The sequence below is a fragment of the Hippichthys cyanospilos genome, chromosome 10 (assembly GCF_059441005.1).
Source record: "Hippichthys cyanospilos isolate Australia breed blue-spotted pipefish chromosome 10, RoL_Hcya_1.0, whole genome shotgun sequence".
NCBI classification, from domain to species: domain Eukaryota; kingdom Metazoa; phylum Chordata; class Actinopteri; order Syngnathiformes; family Syngnathidae; genus Hippichthys; species Hippichthys cyanospilos.
Window position 1 is genome coordinate 9020400 of NC_142378.1, and position 19601 is coordinate 9040000.

At 40.3% G+C, this 19601-nt stretch overlaps 1 long non-coding RNA gene across 1 annotated transcript in view; it reads right to left on the bottom strand.

Moving 5' to 3' along the window:
• Nucleotides 1-3681: 3681 nt before the first annotated feature.
• LOC148417013 (uncharacterized) overlaps nt 3682-19601 on the bottom strand; it is a 115628-nt gene continuing 99708 nt past the window's right edge. The window contains exon 3 of the long non-coding RNA XR_015867035.1: nt 3682-3801. This is a non-coding gene — a long non-coding RNA (uncharacterized LOC148417013). The remainder of the gene's footprint in view (nt 3802-19601) is intronic.

Here is a 19601-nt window from a genome sequence, read left to right on the forward strand (position 1 = left end):
AATTTAGCTAATTCCTGATACGTCCTCGAGATGCATCACTTCAACGTACTTTCTTGACACCAATTACAGTTTCCCATTTAGACAAGTGATGCATATTTTTATCTATGGATTCTTATTAAGTCGAGCATCCAGATCCCTCTGACCTCCCCTCCCTTCCGCTCCCCCTTCCCACTTCCTGTCAACAGAAGAGGTAAAGGTCACGACCTTGAGGTCCTCCAGCCTGCACCTTGGCCTCGACCCGTGCAGAGCAGAGACTGACAGTCTGGCTCTACGAGTCTGGCATGCTGTCCAAAAAATATGTCCCCTAGCAACGGGGCTGCGCTGTTCAGTCCTGACCTTTCTACTCCTTATTCTCCCTAGCCACAAAACACTACTGCTCTATCCACATTTTTTTCATCCCAACAAGCTTGCTACTGAGTATTTATTCAACCAAGACCCACATGACCCAGTTTTAGTAGCCTAAGCCAACCTCTGCGATTTGGGAGCGGTGTGAGAGGTGAATGGCTGAGATAAGATGAGGAAGCAAGCACACGGACCCCTGTTCTTACCAAGTCACAGATGGTAGGACTCCCGAAATCGTCTTTATTATTTAAATGGAGTGGTGAAGGTCTGTGCTCCACCATTTCTGATTCAAACGCACTGCGATTGGTTAATTTGATTCAATGAAGCATCTCCAACTGAATTCTAGGATTAGAAGTCTAGTGGCTTTCGCGGTTTGTCCCAATTTTAAAGAGGTTGCATTCTGATGTCCCCTTTTCTCTTTTTTAAGTCCAGTCAGCGCAAGGTGGATTGGAACTAGGGTCTCTGAACTGTGAGGCGGACGTGCTAACCAGCGCATCGCATATTCAATGTTTATTTCTACGTGAAAGGCTTTGGACAAACAAAGAAAGTAAAAGTGCTTGCATTCGCAATCGATAGCTGCATGAATAGGCAAAAGAAAGAAAGAACTGCACGCACGCATTTGACTGAAGGTGGGTTCAATGACGCAAATTTCACAGTATTGGTACAACATCTGGACCCAGCAAAAATGTTCACATTTAGTATCAGCAAAATTAGTCATACAACCATTGATACCCAGATTAAATAGCTATCAAATTTGTTATAAGTGTTCCTAGTGAGAATTTATTGCATATTTCCATTTCAGTGAAATTGAAGTGTCCCTGTTTTTAATTTTGAAATTTCGGTCACCTTAATTTCACCATGCATAAAATCAGCATGCACACACATGCAAACACACAGCGATTATAGTCATTCAGTCAGTTAGCTAGTCAGTAGCACTTCAGTTTTAATGACACATTAGCATATCAAACGTGCGCTTTTATCATTGCCATTCAAAAAGGACAATGGTAGCGCCTGACTACTTGTAACGCTTTCAAGCTTGAAAGAACATCAGCTAACTCCAACCTAACAACCAAAATAAACTGATGTTTAAATGCATCAGCAATTAGGCCTAGGGTACAAAGTAAATAAAATTGGGGGAGCTATCGCCACAGGTGACAAGCAACAGGACATTAGACCAAAAAAACGAGATGACTGAGAGAAAATGACTTTTGCAACACAACAACCAACCAGTCACACTCACAAAACACAATTTGGAGCGGCCAATACACCAAGCATTTTTTGTGGAGTGTGTGAGGAAATCGGGAACCTCTCACAGGCACGGGGAGAAAATGCAAACTCAACATCGGAAGCCAAAATTGAACCTGCAACCTCTGCGTGTGAGGTGGACCAAAAATGGAAAAGCTAAACGATGGTTTCCATGACCGCTGCCCGCCACAACGCGGTCCGACGCGTTTTTTTTCTTTTAGCCGTCTTCGATCTCGGCACAAGCACTCGTTCCGCCGAGTCCTATTCTAGTTAGTATTTTTTAAGGCTTCGCATAACCTTCTGCTTGGCTGCGCTGACATTTGCGTGCCTTATGTGCATTCACCGAGGGACACGTTCGGTGACACCCGCTGCAGTACAATTATATGCGTTGCCTGTTTTACAGCATCTTTGCTCTCAGCGGGCGTCCCGCTTGGTACTGACACATAAACCAACACATAAACACTCACACGCTGAGGAGCCGCAAGACTCTCCCAGTCAGGAGCTCAGGTTATTTACCAAGAGCGCTTTGCCACCATATGCATTCAAGCAACGGCCCTTGCAAATGTATGCAAGGATTTATGTAAAATATTCAAGCGAATAGTGTTTTTGTTTGGCTGTTAATATTCAATTTAAATATTTATAAGATCCGCGTCTAATTACTGAATGCTTGTTTAATACAGCCTTATGTGGAGAAATGTAAACCAAACAAACAATGGGATCTTCTGGAAGAGAACGATATACTAGTTATTGTCCATTATTTCTGTGGAATCAAAATATTTTACATGAAAAGAGAAACTATACTCATACATATCAAACTTATATACACAGAGTACCAGGATAACATCATGTGTTTTATTTGTTGCTTAGGGTCAGGGTTATGTTTTTTTTTTTTTTTTTTATAATGTTATGTTTTTTTTGTAACAATACAACCACAACTATAAAACCACTCAGAAAAAAAATATTTTTATAAAATGTGCAGTTCTGCAATTTACACAAAGCATTTTGCCACATTATTTTGTATTAGTTCAAAAGCTATTGTGCTGCTCCTAATAGCGAATACAGTGTAATATCTCAAATTTTTGAGTCAATGCCAAATATCAGAAAGCTCATATCTTAAATACGTTAGGTCTCTCACAATACAACACATTAGTATACAGTGAATTGAATATTTTTCAACCTTGAAAAAGACTTATTCACTCCACACAGTAGGAATTATACTCTTAAGTGTTCATAATAGAAAATAGTAAAAAATCCACAAATGACAAGATTGCATGCGGCGTTTAAAAAAACAATTGTTTTTCATTTGCTCACTATATTTTAATGACAGTCGTAGTGTGGTTCTCAGCCTTTTTTCAACAATGTAACACCTATAAAATATTTCTACCCCCTAACCCACTGGCCTCACTAGTGGCAACGTGCATCTGTACAAAATCTAACAAATAAAGGCTTAATAAAGACAACCTATCAATTGGTTGCTTGATGTTCCAATTCATTTGCTCTTAATTTGAAAAAAAAAAATCTGTCACAGCATTATGAAGCATTAAATTAGCTTTGCTTATACCTGTAGAAAGCCTTTCAAAATCTTACGTACCCCATTTGAGAACCACTGATTTACCCAATGACCTCCTCCTTATAAAGTCTCTTGACAAACTTTTATAATGTTTTTGACCCTCGCCTTCAAGGATCAGACTTAACTGCATCACTTTCCAACAATGCCCTTGCCCCTGACACCCGAAGATTGCCGCAACCGCAGGGGGTTGCGGACCAGCGCATCCCTGCATATGTTTGTCATTCACAGTGCGTGTGCACCCGTGACAAATAAAGATGAGCAGTCAAATTATTAATGTGTGGGACCCGGCAGCAAGAAGTCACTTTCACTTCCATCTGCCCACCTAACAAGTCGGGGTGTGAAAAGCAAGGTTCTCCTGCACTAGCAGGATTAGCACATGTGATAGGAGCCAACCTGACTGTCCATCCCTTCACCCTGTGATCATCGCTTTCAGGAGCCGGCGAGAGCGGGGGCTCTCGCAATGAGAATAAATGAGGTGTGTGGAATGTGTTGAGTGTGCATACCTGCTTCCTTTCTTTTGAGCAAGTGGGGCTATGGAGCGCAAAGTGTGTCCGGGGACTCTTCTTCCATTTTGTGCTGAGAGCCCCACGGGATGCACTGAGCCTTGCAGGCTTGGATATTATCAATATAACCCTCCGGGCAGCCTAGGAGACAGGGGGAGAAGTCATTCTGTCTGTTTTACTGCCACTGAGCATAAGTAAGGGCAGGAGACCAAAAAAAAAAAAAAAAATCACACCTTTAGCTACGTAACAGGAACATTGAGAAATAAAATTGTGTATCAGGAGGCTACAACAACAGATTACTTGGATTCTTTTCACTGCAAGTCACTTGCCAGACAGAGTTCAATAAACTCAATCATAACAGCCTCGCAGCAAGGGTGTAGTGTATGAATCACAACCACTGCTCTAGAATTAAGAATGTAATGTATTCAAAAACATAATTTGCTGTGGAAGCTCCGATCTGTATTTCCTTTTCACACCTCTAGCAGGATAAGTTCCTACTTTTCTTAAACTCTTACTGGATATTTTCTGCAACACAGTGAAAAACATCTGGTCACAAGCACTAAGAGGCATATTTACACAGTGCTCGTGTACTGTTATGATAAGCTGCGATGTATTAACCATAGTTTGAGAGCAGTGGCCCAGGGCATTTGTCTCTATGCCAACAACACACAAACAGCCTGTAATTTAGTCACTGAGTTCTTTATAAAAATTTCAAATACAATTTGCAAGCTGCAGTAGCTAGCAGTCCTCGAGTAATTTGTGTACCTCGGTTTAAAAAAAAAGAGCAATATTTTTGGTTGTCCTGAATAGCCATCGATTAGTGTACACATGAGAAAAAAAAAATGTCAAGCCATTCACAGCAACAATTTTTAATGCTGTGCATGACAGTAAAACACACCGGAAACACAGTCAAATATCAAAATTTATTATAGTATTATAATTATTAAAGTTTATTATGAGAATGATGTCAGATTAGGTTAGGCCAGCAGAGAAGGCCTTGCTGGCCCTGATGGCCCACCAATGAGTGAAACCATGTTTCAACCATCCTTTTTCTGTCAGATTGCATAGAAATTACAAACAAAAAATAAAATAAAAAAAAACGGAGACCCAAAAGCTCCTTTAAGGAATTACTTGATAACAATGAAACCAAAGGATATTTTCACTATGATTCTTGTTATTTATAAATGTAAATAATAGTATTCTTTTTAAATGCCTTTATTTTTACTTTATTTGCGATGAACACTTCTTTTCACCCAGTATTTTTCGTGAACTGTAATAACCATGGTACATACAGGTGAATAAAATTCCGCAGGCTGCAACGCATGACCTGTGTGACTATTTGAATCTATTACGGAGCACATGCAAGGTTCAATCCAATATTCTCATACTTCATTTGCTGGGCCGTTGCCATACCAACATGTCGGACGTCTGCCTCATCCCCAATCTTCACATTAACCGTGATGAATCCCAGGGAGCGACCTGTGGCCGAACAGGTCTGCGGTCTCACACGGAGGAGGTTAAAGACACACTAAAGAAAAACCACAGCTCAGTCTCTGGAGGCGGTCATCATGATGCTATGACCTCATTCCTCATCAAAAACCAAGGGGAATTTAAACAAAATGACCTTGTGACCCCCCCCCCCCAAAAAAAAAAAAAAAAAAAAAAGCTCCAAGCTTCTTTCTCCCATCTGACCACAACGGCTTCTTTTCCTCCCTGACTCCAATTTGGCGATCTGACTGTATTTGTTATGGCGGCCGAGCTCCATTTTGCCTTAACTATTACCCCGCAACAATAAGGCAGACACAGGTCAGTGGTGTTAATGACCTTTCAGCTTTGGATGTCCAGGTTTTGTGAAGACAGGGTAAGGCAAAATATATTACAAAATGGCTTCCTCTAACCAGAGGATTCAGTTTAAAAAGACCGCATTCACATTCAATGCCGTACTTGTCCAAAGTGCCACTTCTCTGATCGTTGATTGATTTTATCCATGTGATACGTTTCCGTCTCGGAATAAATACAATCATTTCGCGAACGCCCGAAAGCGAAGAATAAGTGTCGAGGAGAGATTTTCTGTGTGTCACATGCTATTTTTTCTGTGAGTAAATGCGTTCTCCTCCGCGCATGTTTACGGAGTGCATTGTGTATTTAAGCAAATCGGTGTTTGTTGTTTCATCGGCAGTGCGGTAATGCATGAAAACACTTAAGTAAATATAGCTGTTATCTCGCCGTCATTATGTCTGCGGAAGCCAGTTGTTTCGAGGCAGACATTTTAAAGATGCGCCAAAAGGGAGTCGAGCCACTCAAGGTCCCTCAAAGTTTCCTTCGACGACAGTTCAGCTCGTCTTGCAGCGGCTGAAAACACTTTTGAAGTTGAGGTGATAAATCAAAGTAGTTCACGACACGCAAGTGAATGACTTGAAAAAAACAACAAAAAAAACAAACTTTCTCTCAATACTAAGGCCGACGTTAATTACTCTAGGTACTCAACGGGAGCAAATTGTTTTCAAGGAGCTGCAGCTTTTCAGCCTGCCGAACGAGCGGGCTCCTCCATAATTAGACGAGCATTCTTGCAGCCTTTGAGACGAGAAATAATTGGCCTCTCAGACTGGGGTGTATTTGCATCTCCATCCTCGCACAGCTTCATCCTTGAACCTGATGCCAACGACGACGTCACAAATGGCGCTTTCGAATCGGAATTATCAGCATGCTTGTCAAACGCTGAAAAGGAAAAAAAAAAAAAAAAGCTGCCAAGATATTCAAGACGGTGCCTCATAACGGCTTTACTGACAGATCTTGACATATACAGTAACGTCAATGTTTATTTGGGGGGGGGTTGTCGTTTTTAGGTGAATAGTTGCATCTTGTCGACATGCAATTACATTTTCACGTGGAACCGCTTTGCTTTTAAACGCCATTCTGACAGTAACCTTCACTTCGGGATGTCTACTGAATAAACAGCGATTTGAACTTCACGTTTGAGGCACAACGTAAGGTGGACCTGCACAACTTAGAGGTAATCAATAAATGACAAATGTTTCTTATTTATTTTTAGCTGTCAGTTTTGGGGATAAAATTGAATCTCTATAGGTGCTAGCAGCATAATGCACAAACCACTCAAGTGAAATACTCAAAAACTACAATGAACAAAATAGTGATTTAGGAGGAAATAAAGCATTCAAAATGTCAAACAGATGGTGCAGGAGGTTTTTTTTTTTCTCTTCAATGTCAAATGTTCTGATATATTCATCAGTTTTGTTTGGCATTATTTCTGTTAAGATTTAAATTAGCCAACCACAAAAATAAATGAGACCTCCTTAAGGTTAACTTGTAGCCAAGGGACAATATTTTTGCCAGGGATGCTAGGCTATATTATGGGCCAAAAATCCCCATCATGATGGAAGAGCGAAAGAACAAAAAAAAAAAAAAGAAAGTGGCTTTGAACATGAACTGTCCTTTATCCAATGCAAGCAAGAAGGGCTAATTAACCCCCATCTTTTTCCTCTATTATCTCTTTTTGTCCTTGTGAACAGATTCTCAATTAAAGGGAAATACAAATTGAGTGAAAGACACAAAGAGAAACTGTGTGCACGCTCCAATGGAGTCAGATTAGGCATTTTCCATTCCTGAGGTCTAATACAATACCTGTCTTTATGAGATAAAAATACTTCATTTTGACATTCAGAGGTACAGAGTGAAAATTATATACATGCCACATATAAACATATATATGGAGAATATGGAATGTCTGGAGAGATTCTCAACTAGGTGCTGGAGAGTTTTACATAAAAATGCTGGTCCACCATGCTAAATGTTAGCTAGCTGCTGCTATGGCAACGTTCACACTGCATCCACTTCCCTCAAGGTGACAGGATTATGATTTTGACGCCAGCTGGAAGACGTCTGCCAGGTGTCATTTTGTGCAGTGGTGTGTTGGTTGACACTGTCAGTCAAGCTAAGCAACACACACTGTGGGAGGGACGGACAGAAATAGGTGGTTTGAAACACTGCACTTGTCAGAGCAAATCATCTTTTTTTTTTTTTTTTTTTTTTAATTTTGTCGCCATCATTTTGGCATGACAAATGGTTCCAATGCTGCCTGGGAGCCTGAAACGTTCGGCCCTTTCTCTTACTTTTATAAAAATAAATATCATCTCAAGCCAACTTTGTTATTTAACAAGATGCTATTAAAACTATTTACCCATTGTCTATGAAACGTTGTAGGGAAGCCAATAACGGAAGCCTATATTTTGATGTGCATGCGGTTACACAAATTGCTTTATTGGCAAACAGCACGTTACCACGTTATCATGTTTTAACACCTTGAAAGCGAAATACGCTAACAAGTAAATACGAGGTAAAGATTAAAAACATCATAGGCCAGTATGAGCTACTGATGTACTTGTGGGCTACCTGGTGCCCCGGTAACCTGTTTTAGATTTTTTTTAAAATATATTCCTTATGCAATAGTGACAATATGATGACATGATTTTTTATGATGACAGACAGAGCTTTCAATACAAAACAATGTTAAAACGATCAGTAAGACAGTAATAAAACGACCTGTGAGACACTCTTATGGTGTGTCATTTGAGTTGAAAGAAACCCTTGTGCTCAAGGACAACAACAAGCCAGAGACAGAAGGCATGACTGACAAGGTGTCAATCATTTGCCGCACATTCTTTGGCACACTCAAAATCGCCTTGTATCTCGGGAACTTTGCTAAGACCGCGGTGGAATATCCACCCACGGAAGAAGAAAAAAAAAACCTGCTTATTTGTTGTCTGCCAACAACTGGGCATGAGACTAGCAAACAGTAGCTGAGTAAAGAAGCAATAAAGAAGGATGTGGACATATTTTGAAGTAAACAATGGCAAACAACGGAAATACCTTCCAAGATTGGTGGCAAACTAGACAGCTAAAGACTCAGAATGAGCAGAATTAGCAACTTTTTGGCTACTGTACCTACGAATTTTGTGCCTAGGTTTACAGTGTAATGAGTTTGATTCTATTAGACATTTTCTTAGTGAAAAAGTCCTACCAACAGGCTGCATGGTTGCTATTTTAAATTCTAAATCCAATCTTTTAAATGCATTGGATTTTACAGTATAGGACAGTCTACCCATATTTAAATTTTCGCTAATAAAAGTTTGTATATTTCCTCTGCAATGGACTGGCGAGCATGTCCGGAGTTCAGTCAACTTTTCTCCAGTTTAGTCGTAACCGTAATAAGGGCAAGTGGTGTAGAAAATGAAATGATGGGTAAATGGACAGCAAATAGAGGACTGTCTATCTGTCTGTCATTCCCATTTATTCATCTTTTTTTTTCCTACTTTTCTTGCTGAAGGTCTAAGATGAGTTGGAGCCAACCCTGTCAGACTGTGGGCACAAGTAGAACTACGTCTTGGATTAGTTGCCAGTCAATCACGGGGAACCGGTAGACACAGACCGAGACAACCAGTCACATTCAAACCATCTGCAGGAACTGAATTCATACTGCCTGCATACAAATGAGACAAGCGAACCGCTTCACTATCAGTCTTCTCCACTTTTGTTTCACATGTAACCTTGTTTTTGTTTTTTTGGATTCAAACAGTAATGATGATGGTCATGCTTACTGTGTTTTTCTTTTTCTGAATAATCATACATACAGTAGATTGTGTTTTGTGACCCCTTTTTCAACAACTCAAAAGTTGGTTGGAGCAGTTAAAAATAGCCCAGTCAGGTGATTAGATGTGAGGTGGTCTATTAAGGTACCTGTAATGCCTTTTAAGTATACGTGACACATAAACCACCGGGTTGCATCAGCCAAAAATCATGGCAGCCAAGTTCTCTCACATTCCCTTGTGAGGAGCAAGACAAATATGGATAAGACGGCCTTGATAGATTGCCAAGACCTCATGAATAACAATATTTCACGACATCATTGGCTATCATTCCCCCATAAAGATTATTATTCATATCTTTTTCATTCTCTCGGTAAAAGTGATTTTTCCCGTAGTTTCTATGTGCCCTGTGATTGGTGGGCAACCAACATTTCTAATTTGTAATACCGAGGAGCTGTCTTCTAAAAAAGAAGCTGTCTTTCTCTGTGTACCTCACGTTTCCACTTTCTTCATTAAACGTTGACAAACATCAATAAACAGCTTTAGTTTATGAATCCAAAACATGTGGACTTATACACTCAAAAATACAAGTGTTTTCAACAGGTCTGATTAGACAGATATCAAAACACTTTGGCGTGACTTGACGACAGTTTAATTTCTATTCTTTCAATTTTAACGAAGAAAATGTGTGCTCCCAGAGCACTCACCTAAACTTTATTTATACAAACTTAAAAACACTACGAGACTGCACCCACTTTTTTGGATGGCAGAGGACAGGATTTGGTGGAACAGAAAGATTCCTTCCTTTAATTGTTGGGAGCATGGAATTATCTGGAATGTGCTGCACAAAGGTTGAGGCCAAACCAACCGGCTCCAACTTAGTCTTGACCCAATTGAGGGCAAACATGAAAGAAAATGGATGGATGGATACTCCTTTCAAAGCACAGAACAAACAATCTTAATGGTATTTACTCCAGGCTGTCCTCTGTAAAGGGTATCCAAATACTATAATGCGGAGTTTGACTGTGCTTTATTGAACCAACAATCTGTGGGGTCTGAAGAGGCCACGCCCCTCTGTCAAAGTACTTCTACAAAGCCTCGCCATGCCCTGACCCAGGTTGACACTCATCTTCCCTCCTGCTGAGACACGAAAACAAACGATGCCCCCCTACCAACCCCTCGGAGGCTGTTTAGAGTTTCGAGAACTGAAGCATGCCCCTGAGAGCCATTTCTAGGTTTAGCATAAGCAAAGACCAGTAGAGTTACGCAATGGATGGTTACTTATCAAGGTCAGGAAGTGTCTGTCATTCCATCCATTTGTCCATCTATTCATCCATCCCTTCATCTGTCCATCCATCTAGCTGTCCGCCTAGCCATCCATCATCCGTCTGTCTGTCAATCCGTCGATCATCATCTGCCATTTTCAACCCATCTATCCATCATCTCATCCATCATCTCAATCATCCATCCATCCATCCATCCATCCATCCATCCATCCATCCATCCATCCACCCATCCATCCATCCATCCATCATTTGTCACAAAGGAAACACAGCTAGAGCGGTACTGAGCATGGTCCTCGCTGGATTTGCTCCAGTAACACTTTTTCAGGACATCAAATCCGTCTTTGTAGTTTCCAGTCTAATTACAGATATTCTTTCAGTCAGTCGTCCAATCAGGTCATCTTGTTCGATGAGATTAGTTTCCGAGGCTAGTTTTCCAGGCTGTGGCTATGCTGGATTTTTGCATGTATAGTCTTTCTACTCCACTTCTGTGTCCTGTTAGCCTCTTTGTCCAAATCCTCCTCCTCACGTGATGCAGTTGAGCCTTTCAAAGTTGGCTGTCGTCCAAGTCAATATCGAAATGTTGAAATGGCACTCCAGATTTGTAGCTTCGCAATGTTACTAGAGATTCCATTACATAAATACTATTTTTGCAGTATAACACGTTCTATCTGAGAATGTCAACAGAATCTTGCTGCATGCCTATCATGATATTACATTCACACTTTCACACTATAGTGACTGCGGCCTTTCTGCTACGTATAATAACAGGCATCTTTCCTACTCCAGCAGCCTTCCAGTCACTGCTTCAAATCTACACCCACGTACATAAGCAGTGCATACATTTACAGTAGAGTATGTAAAAAAAGGGTACGCACATAACCCGCCGAAGTCACAACAATGACCTTTAATCCTTCAATTTATCAACCTTCTTCCAAGCTCTCCATCTCCCTCACATGTGCCACAGCTGCAGACCCTCAGTGGCCGGCCCTGTCCTCCAAATGTTATAATAGCACTGAACTCCAGCCCGGAGAGAGCGGGGGCTCGCCCACGCCGTGTTTTCACTAGCTGTAGCATCTGGACCTGCAGACGTCACTCCTTTGGCGTCCTGTTTTGGGTCAAGGACACACTGGAGGATCAAAAAGCAGAAGACATCTATCACTTGTTTGAGATAATATACAAAGAAGTGGGTGAAAGAGTGATGATGTAAGAAGATATCAAGGGGATGGCGCTGGAGCTCTTCCGCCAGCTCGTTGTGTAAAAAGTGAATTTTGCAAAATATTAGTGGCTTCTCTGAGCTTATGTTTATGAGAATACGGTTCTCTTTTGCTTTTCTAATTTCATGGCCCACCTCCCTTGTGTTTTTATACTGGATCAGCTCCTTGCTTTTTCTCCATCCCCTGCTAGCTGCCAAGCTTAGACCGGCTCACATCAGCTTAGCTGCGAGTACTCCGCTTTTTTTTTTTGTTATGCTTTTGACCAACACTCAACGAACCCTTGATGCGATTCAAAGGTCTCCTCCTTTAGCAGGAATTTCCTAGGTCACCTGAGCAGAGTACAGACCTCTTCCCCTTTACATCCTCTGACTCCGTACCCCTCACTGGCTCTTCCTGCTTGCTTTAACGGGTCCTGAGAGGGGTCACGGTGGCCGGGTGCACAAGTGGGACTCATAGCGTGCATATTTATTATTTCATTTAAGTCCTCCCTTTGCTCAGGAGGGTCCAGGCATTGACGGGGGTTGAGCGCTAGTTCATAAGGTGGCCGTGTGAACTGTTGAACCCAAATCAGGGCTGTGTGTTTATGTTATGTGTGTGAAAGTGTCAGTGTGTGGAGTCCTCACAAGGGTCACGGTGACATGAGAAAATCGGACCTCTTTGAAACCGTGCTTGGATGCAAAGGTTTACTGTTTTTCTGTGTGGCTGACAAAGTTAAGTACAATTCATCTCATTTTCATAATATATAGTACATGTGAAAACTTGAGGTAGAAGTGGGCAACAATTCAAATTTATTTCATTGAAATAGGGTTGAAGAATTAGCGAAATCGTGAAATTGGTAATGTTTTGTCAATAATTAATTTGATAGTTAAACACATGACCAAGTGAGTTATGATTGGTTGTTATCCAAGTCTTGCGCACAGATGAGGTCATTCTAAATCAACAGCAAGTTGAAAAATGTGACGCTATAAATATATATAAAAAATAATAAAAAAAAATATATATATATATATATTTATGGCACAATATATGATTCTAAACTAGTTATCTTTTATTTTTTTTTTAATAAATCCGACTTTCAAAAACATGTTTTTGGGTTTGTATGTATCACCAGAGATACCTGTACCCTCATTTGACATTATTACAGACCATTTCTGCTGACTTTAGGCAAGACGCGGACTTCACCTGGACTAGTAACAAACAATTGCTTGGCGACATAACAGCAGGGACAATTAATGTATTTCAGTCAGTTTTACAGTAGTCTTCTTTGAAATCTTCCCACTCTCAGAGTCAAGGTTCCTTGGAGGTTCCAAACTTATGAATAATATCTTATATAGAATTATCACTTTATTCTCTTTGTTCTCTTTCCAGGTCTGAAGATTTTTACCTTTTGGTGTGAGAAAGTTAAGCGCTATCAGTGGCCAATATTGTTGTTCCCTTATGCAAGTTGAGTGTGGAGCTGAAGCATGACAAACCGCGGTAGCTCTGAGTCTTAGCAACATTATTGGACTGGAGGAGGTAATAAAGCAAAGTCTTGGGGGGGATTAGCGCCATGGCAGCTCCCACTAAAACCTGCTGATTTCTCCATGAGCTCCTTCAGTCAGCTCTCATATGACAACATGATAGATGATTGAGGCTGGAAGCAGCGTGCAAACTCATCATGGGTTTCATCACCTGCAGCATCCACCGATACATCCCTGTGTCACAGATTTCGGAGACAAGCCTGGGTCCAGACTTTTTTTTTTTTTTTTTTTTTACAAGAGTGACTACAGGCTTTAACGTGTCATCTCTTATGTGAGCTGTTTGGCGATGAAGAGCTAACGAATCAAGTGGAACCAGACAGGACCGGAGCCCATCTGTAGCCAGTTGCTCTTGACCAGAGAAGAGATTAATGATTTCACAGAAATGATGAATGGCTCAGGTTGGCGATGACAAGCTTTGAGTGACATGTTACAGGTGTGCAGTCTCCCAACTCCCCAAAGACTCAAAGTCAAACTTAAGCGCCATGCGCCTCCTTTTCATTCGGGGAAATAAGAGCGTCGGCCGCTCTTGTGTGACGCCGACTTTTCTGTCCCGCCAGCCGCCGCGGCCTTTTCTGTCTGCGGCTATTAGAAAATGTGTCACCTCTGACCCCGTGTAATAAACAAACTCAGCCGTGCCTATGAAGTCCGGCTGCCGGTAGTCACCAGCAGAATGCCTACCACTTGGTTGCTGGTTGGCCGCCGGCGCTCCTGAGCATGCAGAGAAACAGTTAAGCTGTCACACATCAGAGAGGATGAGGAGCAGCCTTAAGAACCAGTCAGCGCCAGTTGGCCTCCTGGTTGAGGAGAAAAAGGGAAATCAAAGGCCTGCAAAAGCAGCTGCACATGGGCTTTGGGTTACAAAATAAAGATGACGAGGCCCAGGCCAGACTGTGGTCATTTGTGGGAGAGGGACTGTCAGACTTTTTCTGCCAATCGCAGAAAGTCTCCTGTAGCATTTTTGACAAGGCATCGCTTCTCACTAACGTCTGACGCGAACAAACTTCTAATCAGCAGTGGCATCAGGACGAAAAAAGCCGCGCAGAGAGCAAACATTCCAACTTGAAAAAAGACGCCGTATATTGACATTTCAAGATAAATGTCTCCATTGAGCAAACCATACTAACTCATTCACTATGCTTTGCGTTATTGCGGCGGATCAAAAGATTGTGTTTAGAGGTTAAAAACCATACTAGAAATTAAAATCAATGTTACCAGGGCCGGTAGTGAATGAGTTAATGAGACTGTTAACATTGGAGTCAAAGACCAAGTGCAAGAGTTAAAAACAAAGAAAGGCTTTGTCACTTTTTTTGACATGCTACTCCTTCTACTTGTACATTTTTAAACGTTTCTCAAAATCCCAACTTCCAAAAATAGGTGTCAATCTACTTTTCTCATCCCCAAAATTCATACATTTGTCCCAAATTTCACTTTTTTTTATTTTAATTTTTCTTTCTGAGCCTTCAGATGCAATTTCATCATAAATTACATCTCTGGTTTAATCATTTTTGGAAATCTTTGGCACAGTTGTTTTCCAATTTCTTGCATACAAACATAAACATATTATAATTCGGACTAATTTCCACACTTCCAAAAAACTACCCGAAAACATGCTCTATTTTCTCTCTTTTGCGATCAATTTATATTGTTTTATGCACATTACTTACAAAAAAGCCTATTCATATACATACTTCTCATCTCAAAAATAATGCCAAGATTGACGAAAGAATTGCAAAAAAATGTTAACATGAAAAAAGTATTGCTGTAAAATTATACTGTATTGCAATCCAAAACTCGTATTTGTATTGATGTTGAGTTTTATTACATGTGATGTTGGCTAATCAGAATGAAAATGATCAAGTCAAATTGCATCACTAGAAAAAAAAGCGTCGATGCAGTCAAAAGGAATGCCCCTTGCATTGTTCACATTCCTCACTACACAGCATTGCTTAAAAAAACATTACAGTGAGCATGCTTTTTGGAGAAAAAAAAAAAAGAAAAGAAAATAAAACCCTTGAAGAACATGCAAACTCCACTCAGATATTTTCCAGCGGCAATTTGAGTCTCTTGGCTGGTAATATGCGGCAACCCGCTTCACCATGCTGCATTATAAATACAAATTAGAGCGCAAAAGTGCCTTAATATTATATTCTCCAAAATAAATACAGACAGGAGCATGCAATGAAGACTTGATCTAATGCAAACACACAATTCCCCCCAACGGGAGGTCCAAAGCGGGTCTCCGCCCACACAGTTCAAGGTGTCGCACTGTCAGGTGTGTACTTGGCAGGTGACCTTGACAAAACAAATCCAATCTATATGCACGGTGACAGGCAGGGACATTGCCAGATGCTAATGCCAGGGACACCTTTGAAGGTTCTTGCCCTCTTTTTTTTCAACATTCTTTTGCCATTGTGTCCGCGCTCATAGCTCAATACCAAACACAGCCAGTTGGTGGCGGTGTCTGCACTCGCTTCATCAGTCCCTCCCTCTGCCCTCTCCTCTTGTTATTCATTAAAGCGCCTCGGAATAATAAGTCCCCAAGAAACTGGGAACATGTGATGAAGTCGTAGTTAATAATGTATACCCCCCACCCCACTGCCTCTTCCTAGCCCATCCTCCCTCCTGTTCCTACCCCACCCAGCTTCTCTCACTTCACTGCCTCCCCTGTGAAGACCCTCTCCACCTCACTCCACCGCACTTGGTGCACCCCGTGGCCTTGTGGTGAATGGGGGTAAACATGCATTAACATATTTATCTCGCAAGCCCCCCCTCCACAAATAAATGCAAAAAAAACAGCAACATGCTCATTTGAAAGCCTGCAAACAATTACTCTCTCTGTACAATCAATGTTGTTGATTTAACTCCTTCACATTCTTGTCCGACATACACAAAAAAATAACATACCATGATTTAACAATACAAAAAGCAGTGTTAGGAAATAATCTGGTACCACTGTTGAATTGTACAAATAAAAAGAAACACAAAAAGGAAAAAATAGCATGGGTATCAGACACTAAACTATATATTCAATATCCTGGTGAATTGAATGTCTTCAAATGATTATGTTGGTCACACCACATGTGTTGATGATAAATAATATAATAAATACTATAATATATATGTAGTGATCAGCCAATATTTGCCATTTTATACAAGCTACATGAGTGGCTATAATGTAAAAATTTGCCTAGTGATCTGTGATGTCATTAAGCCATTCCACAAATCATACTTTGTTTGAATGTTTTGAGGAAAAATATTATGCCTTTTATTTACACTTTGTCTGACGGTTCATTTTTAGGATAACAGAAACATTTGTTGTAGCATTACTGCTTATTCGCTTATTTACTGTCTGAAGTTGATTTTGTTTTACCTTGCTTATGTTCTTAAATACCTTCTAGAGGTCTTTGATGTTTTAACCAAGTGTATCCTGGGTGGTTTAAGACAATGTTGTTAAACCATGGCAAAATGCTTTATTTTGTAAGAAAAATGTTGCCATATTGGTTGATACTCTATAAACCGTACAGCACTTTGTAATCAGCAAACCAAAAGGTTTTTTGAATAGATATATTGTGATCACATTGTCGATTGGTTATTTTTAACCTTGCTGATCAGTGATTGTGATTGTGATGTATACATGTTCATGTTTGTGTGTGCTGAACTCCCATTCAAGTAAGAGCTAAAAGCCTTCGCAATTGGTTATTGAGCCCGCACAGAGCCGGTGGTGGCACGCAGTACACACACAGGGCACGGTATCGGCATGTGATCACGTCTGAGAGGTCTTTGTGCTGCACTTTACCAGTCCCTTACACAATGTAAGCGCCGGAAAAAGTGCACTCCACCTCACATGGAACAAGCTTGCTGCGCATTCTTCACACGACACACAGATGCCTCTTCAAAGAGTGTGCGTTGATGTTTTCCTCCCGCAATTTTCTTTGCAGGAAATCAAGCTTGAATCACAAATACATCTGTGCGTTAAGCTGTGTCTTCCCCTCTCACTTTCCTTCATCTCTTAATCGGCATCGTTTACTCTCTGCTTGTGCACCGTTACGACTAAAAGAGCAACACGAGTACATAAATGGAACGTTTGCGTCTCAAAGGTTAGATGCTTCAACTCTGCTTTGGGCTTTAAAAAGATGCACGCTTATGTTCTCGGTGAAGAAACTCAAATCACTTGATTCATATTGGCTATGTCTGTCTTCCCTGAAGGGCTTTTGCCATCAGAATTGAAAAGCTGAACACCTAAACCAAAGCGAACACCCTCTTCCTGACTTGTCCTGGATGGAAACAACTTTGGTCATAATTTTGAGTTCCAAAAAAAAAAAAAAAATAGTGACTCCTCCACACATCTCTTTCGTTTTCACTCCCATAAGCTCCAGATGCAAATGCACCTATACGTCGTCCTCTATAAATAGCTGCCACCAGAGGCTTTCTTTCAGTAGTCAGCCATAGTTCCTCAGGGGAGGGGAGGGATTGTGCTAGCTGAGCAACGGAGTGCCAAAGCAGCCATGCAACACTGGACCAGCATGGAGATAAGTAGGGAGGGGAGAACCATTTGGTGGATTCGTCAGCATGACCTGGAGCAGCATCCTGATAGGAAGCCTGCATCCTTCTATTCAGACTTGATTGGCTGTGGTTCCTTGCCCCAGTTTTGGGGTGCAGCCCTCCCCTCCCACTTTGAGAGCTATGTTTAATGGCTCTTACAACTGGCCGTGGTGTGTAATGGCAACTTTACAATAAGCACTTAAATGGCCGGTTTGTGCATTGACGTGTTACAAATGTGATTGCGCGGTAAATGTAACTGTGCTGCGAGGCAAAATAAAAAAAATGGCAGATACAAAAAAAATAGGAGGGTGTCAATGCTCGAAGAACGCGAGGTTATATACCTCACTATCTCAATATAGTGTAAACAATAGAGAGCAAGGTTAAGAATTTTGTTTTTGGTATGAATTTGTTTCGCTTTTAATAGTTTAAATTCTAATTTCAATTTACTGCTTGGGAAAAAAAATACACGCCATAAATGTGGTCAGTTAGGAGAAGAGATTTTTCATAAAATATTTCCGATCAAACACAAGAAAGCCCCAAGCTCTCAGTTTCAGTCTCTTCTGCCAACAATATAACATTTTTAAGCATGCAGTCACAGCTTGCGTATATATAAAGCGTATATATTTATATATATATATATATATATATATATATATATATATATATATATATATATTAGTGCTGTCAAGGAATTACATTTTTCAAACAGATAATTAGACACTTTTCAATAACTATTTAGCACAGAGCCTGTTCCAGATATTATTTCAATAAAATCTTATAATGTAAAATCAAATTAAAAAAATTAATACAATTCCTTATTTCCTGTAAAATACAACAAACCTACCAAATATTACTCATCATTACTGGCATTTTTTTAAATAATCTTCTCATAGAAACAATTTTGAAAAGATCTCTTTTTTTTTTTTCTAATGACCAGTCAAGCAACTTATTAAAACTAGGTGAACGAATATTTTTATCTGCCTTTGTGCCGGTGACGCTACTTTAGGATTTGCACAGTGGTTAGGCTATCATATGCAGTAAATAGTATTGAATTAACAGGGTTAATTTTTTTCAAAGCTCTATACATTTTTAATTCTATTTATATTCAACCACACACACACACACACACACACACACACACACACACACACACACACACACAGTAGATACTTGTATAACAAATAGCACAATAATAGCAGTGAAATAGAAATTGCTCGTAAGTATTTGCATTGAAGCAAAAAATGAAAAGGTAAAATTAATAAATAAAATTCTAATAGTAAGCCTAACATTAACGTAAATAATAATGGAATTAGGTCAAAACTGTATAAGTCAGTTTTGGTGAATTATATTTATCAATTTAATCTTCCAAAATGCATCTAAAAGTTAAAACTAGCTAACCTTGTGTTGCTAATTGTTCAACAAAATTGGCGTTTTTGAAGTCAATTTTTTTCTGGCGTTAAAAGGATCAAACAAAATGACAACTAAAATATTTTTCTGGTGCAATTACCTGTTGTTGAAGTATCTTTTCTGTGTACAATACCCATCACAATAATAGGATGAGACATGAATGTGAGACAGGAAAAAAAAAATGCACACTGTCTCTTTAGTGGCTGCAAAGACAAACACTCTCAATCGCCTGCAGGTACACACGCGCTCTCACGCTGCTGTACTCATAGACGAGTGTTTCACATCTGATTGCGAGAACCTGCAGCGAGCGACTGTAAAGGAGGCTGTACTCCACAGCTCACTAATCAATTTCATATTGTCTTTCAGCCT